Source organism: Cyprinodon variegatus, unplaced genomic scaffold (genome assembly GCF_000732505.1).
Source record: "Cyprinodon variegatus isolate N-32 unplaced genomic scaffold, C_variegatus-1.0 Scaffold783, whole genome shotgun sequence".
NCBI classification, from domain to species: domain Eukaryota; kingdom Metazoa; phylum Chordata; class Actinopteri; order Cyprinodontiformes; family Cyprinodontidae; genus Cyprinodon; species Cyprinodon variegatus.
Genome location: NW_015151236.1, coordinates 56,085 through 61,004, shown reverse-complemented (window position 1 = coordinate 61,004; position 4,920 = coordinate 56,085). Strand labels below are relative to the sequence as shown.

The window sequence follows — 4,920 nt, the reverse complement described above, 5'->3', positions numbered from 1 at the left end:
GTCACTTCCAAATGGTAACAGGGTGGACTCTGGTGGAATTTTCCCCGCGGTTTTGTTTGGTGTGGACATACCTTAAAACTGTTATTCAATAGAAATGAAGGAACGAATAAAAAAATAAAGAAAGATTCTTGGTGTTATCGTAGAGAAAAGAATCTATATATGTAAGGGAAGAACTTGCAAAATGCACTACAGTTTTATGAAGAGTAAGTTAGATCCTGGATTCTCAAGCTTTAAATATCACTCCCAAATCTGCTTTTCATAAATTCAAGTACAAAATTAAAATTTACAGATTTTATTACATTTTAAACAGCACAGATAGTTTTTAAAGCAAGAAATGAGCTACTGACATCTCTCTTGATATTCAATGGAGATTAACAATAAGAGAGGATGCCTAACCTAACCTAAGAGGCAAACTGTGTTTGTTTTTGGGATATTTCTGCTCATGTGACCATGGATGATCACTACTTTTCAAGGTGAATCGGAAATTTTGAGTCAACAATTTTTTTATCCAATAGAAAGTTGGACATGCATCTAAATGGTATAACCACTCCATAAAGAGCGGTTATGCGAGTGGTTATTCGCCGCCCTATAAAGTGATTGGGGTAGACATTCAGACACAGCAAGTATTGTAAATCTGAGCTGCTGATAAACCCCGCCCCCTCATTTAAATATAAGAACATAAAGTAGCTTTGCAAAAATAAAAGTGTCACAAAATAATGCTCCAGTATGAAAAAATTAAATGCAGAAATAATGTAATTACTAAATCTTTGAATAAATAAGAAATCTTGAAATATATAAAATAAGATAAAAATTATTTTAACTTTAACATTTTTTATTTCATGGGATATTTATTTATTTCATGGAATATTTATTGATAATTTACAAATAGTATTTTTTTTCCCGTTGGAATGAAATGGCTCTCCATAGATTTTTTTGCATTTCTTAATTGTTAAAAAAAACCAATAATGCTAAAAAAAACCTTTTCCTCAGTATAGAATCTTGGAAAAAAAGAAAAACACATGAATTTACCTGCAGTTCAGAACTAAAAATAAAAGTGAAACAATCAATCAGAGATTTGACAAGATTTGTGTCATGTCAATAAAAGTTAATTTAAATGAAGCTCTAGCGGAAGTTCAATTGAAGAAACTCTGGCTTACCTCCATCCAATCAGAAGCTGATCCGTCTCCGAAGCGAGCCAATCAGTTTCCAACTACTCCACCACGAAGCCCAATCAGCGTCGTGCTTTCACTTTATAAACTCCTTCAATTGTCATCCTGGCCCACTATCCTGCAATTGCTATGTCGGATTTCGATTCAGATGACCCTGCCCGGGTCCCTGTTCCTCAACCCAGAGGAACGCAACCTTTCCCCTATTCTCCCTGCTCGGAGAAGCTCCCGTCTGGCCGCTCTCCCATCTCCTTCCGTGTTACTCTCCAGAGGCCTACTGCCAGGCTCCGACCTTGATTCTGCTCAGCTGTCTCAACTAGCCTCCCTTCCACCTCCTCGTGATTCATCTCCATCTCCTTCGCCTTCCGCTCTTCAGTCCGTTCCGATTCCTGGCCGCAAAAGATCATGCAAGTCCTCCGCTCCCCCCGCCAAGCGCAGCAGAGGCCGTCCCAGATTTGTCCCAGCAGCAGCCACCGATACGCCCGCTCCTTCTCACCGCGTCGATGCAAACCTAGGACCCTCTTCAGCTTCTCATTCCATAGCAGCTCTCTCGACTAATCCTTCTGCCGTTGAACAGCTCTCAGCCTCCCTCCGCTCCACTCTGGACTCACTCACTCAATCAGTCTCGACGCTGTCTGCACGCCTCCAAAACTTGGAAAATCCCCACACTGCCACGTCATCCCTGCAGCTGCCTGCTCAGACGGACATCCCCCCTCCCATCCCCTCATTCACATTAGCAAACGGCCGCCCCGGGCCAGCCTTAGGTAAGACGTATTCAACCATGTTTTCATTCATAATTTTCTATCTATTTTAGTTCGCTCATTATGCTTTGTCTGCCTTCCTATTGAGGCATACCGTATATTCCCTTGCACGCTAATATTTCCTCTAGCCTCCGTTCTAAAATTATTCAAGGGAAGTATGTTAATTTAGTCTCCCTCATTCTCCCCTCCCCCGAAGTCGATCACCAGGTTGCATCGGCAGGTGACGTCACAGCTTTCTTTAAATCATCCGATCCCCGTCTGTCCAGAGATCTTTCTATTGGCCAATTTCTTGCCGCATGTAGTATCTACCTTGACGTTCTATGCTCAGTTTACCCCGACCGCAGAGTGGAGCTTGATACCTATTTATCTCTAATAGCAGACCTCCACCTTAAATTTGGCGGCAACCTTTTCTACCTATATCACAAATCTTTCTGTTCCAAAGCAGCTTCTACTCTGGTCCAACATGGAGTCCGTTTAGATTGGTCTGTCTTGGACACAAACATTCTAATCATGCTGACTCAGTCCAATCCCTGTTCTTCCTGCGATTCTATTGGTCACCCCAGCGCCCTCTGTCCATCTATTCCGTTTAAGCCTAGCACTCCTTCCCTCCCTCCTTTGCTTCCCTCTACTTCCGGTCCGCGCACAGACGTCAGAGGTAGAAGAATTCAGGTATTTGACTCCAAACCCATCTGTAACAATTTCAATGAAAGTTCCTGTTCTTTTCCTAAGTGTATGTTTCTCCACATTTGCAGTTTCTGCAAGGAGGCTCATCCAAAATCAGTCTGTCCCCGCCGTGCTCGCTTCATAAAAAATCGTACCTTCAAACCTTAGCAGCCCGTCACCTTTCCACCCCTATTATCATTTCCGAGTTATCGTCCCGTCTCCTTCATCATCCCGACCGTACCTTTGTTAACTTCATTCTTTCTGGTCTCTCTCAAGGATTTCATGTAGGAGTTTTTAACCCCCCCTCTCTCACCCACATATCCCCCAATCTTCAATCTGCTCTTAAAGAACCAGATACCGTAGATCTTCTTCTTAACAAAGAAATTTCTAAAGGGTTCATGATCGGTCCCTTCAAAACCTCTCCCTTCGTTCCATTCCGAGTTAGCCCTCTCGGAGTAGCCACCAGAAAATATTCTGGAAAAAAGAGGCTCATTCTGGATTTATCCGCCCCCCACACCGGTCATCACTCCTCGATCAATAGCCTCATCCCGCCTGCCCCCTTTTCCCTTCATTACGCTTCCGTGGATCACGCTATTCTTCTGATCAAACGCACCGTTAAAGGAGCCTGGCTAGCTAAAGCCGACATCACCGATGCGTTCAAAATCGTCCCTATTCATCCCTCCCAGTGGCACCTGTTCGGTGCTATATGGAAATCTCTTTTCTATTTTGCTGTCCGTTTGACGTTCGGGTGCAGGAGTAGTCCATGTCTCTTTGACAAAATCTCAGAAGCTCTATGCTGGATTCTCCTCAATGTCACCCATCTTCCATGCGTTCTTCATCTCCTGGATGACTTTCTTCTTATCGATCCTCCCTCTAAACTTCCCAGTCTTTCTCTTCCCAAGCTAAAGGAGCTCTTTTCTTGCCTCAGTGTTCCCCTGTCTGAAGAGAAAACTATTGGCCCCTCTACAAAAATCGAGTTTCTCGGCATCGAGCTCGATTCAGTGGCCATGATGGCATCCCTGCCCACAGATAAACTGTCTCGAATCCGTGAGATCTCTCAGTCCTTTTGTTCTGCATCAGTCGTGTCTAAACGCCAACTGCTCTCCCTGCTAGGTCATCTAAATTTCGCCATGCGCATTATTCCTCAAGGTCGCTCTTTCATTTCCCGTTTGCTCGATCTGGCTAATTCCGTTCCCTCCCTCCTTGATCAGGTTACACTGAACGAAGGCTGCAGTTCGGATCTTTCCTTCTGGTCCAGTCTCCTTCTAAATTGGAACGGAAAATCACTTTTCTACGATGACATTATTCAATCTCCTGACATGCTGCAGTTTTTCACGGATGCTGCCCCATCCGTAGGTTTTGGGGGGTTCTTTCAGGACAGGTGGTTCGTGGGTTCATGGCCTTCTTCATTCATCACCCAATCATCCGCTCTGTGTGAGGTCTACCCCATAGCCATAGCTTGCCGTCTGTGGGGCCCGCTCTGGGAAAGAAAACGCATATCCGCCTATTGCGATAACATCGCGGTCGTCGAAGCCTTTAATAAAGGTCGCTCCTCCTCCCAGTCTCTCATGCCCTTCATCAGAAGCATCACCTGGCAAGCAGTCACTAACAATTTCATTATCTCAGCGCGTCACGTTCCAGGCCATTCTAACACTGCTGCTGACGCTCTCTCTCGTTTCAAATTTCAGACTTTCCGTCATCATCGACCTACCTCCGATCTCCATCCGACTCCTTTTCCTTCTCTAGAGGAATTCACCCTCAATTAACTCACTCTCTTCATACATATCTACTTTCCTCCAGCTTCTACATGAAATCTGGTTTAGCTCCTTCTACTCTCAGAACCTACAACTTTGCATGGCAATTATTTGCAAAATTCTGTTCAAGTCTACATATTCCCCTGTATCCTTTACTCATTACTTCTGTCATAGCTTTCATTTCTTACTGCTTCGATAAACGCTGCTTCAAATTATCTTACATTCGCAGCTTGTTAGCCGGCATCAATTTCTTTTCCAAATGCTATAACCCTAATTCTTCTAGCCTTTTCGCTGACTACTCCATCAAGCTTCTCCTTAAAGGTCTAGCTAAACATTCTTCTGGTACTTCTGACACTCGCAAGCCTATTACGTTTCCGATCCTTAGGAGACTAGTGTCCGCACTTTCTACTAGCTCCTACTCGTCTTATGTTAAATCTCTGTTATCTAGTTCCTTCCTATTGGCCTTCTACGGCTTTCTGAGACCGGGAGAATTCACTTCCTCCAATAGCCACTTTAATCATTTCCACGATCTGTACCCCTCAGATATTCGTTTTTACACCGACCATTTCAAATTAT

General features: G+C 43.9%; 1 pseudogene; it reads left to right on the top strand.

Moving 5' to 3' along the window:
• Positions 1-1,317: 1,317 nt before the first annotated feature.
• On the top strand, positions 1,318-4,736 carry LOC107098495 (annotated as a pseudogene).
• The last annotated feature ends 184 nt before the right edge of the window (positions 4,737-4,920 follow it).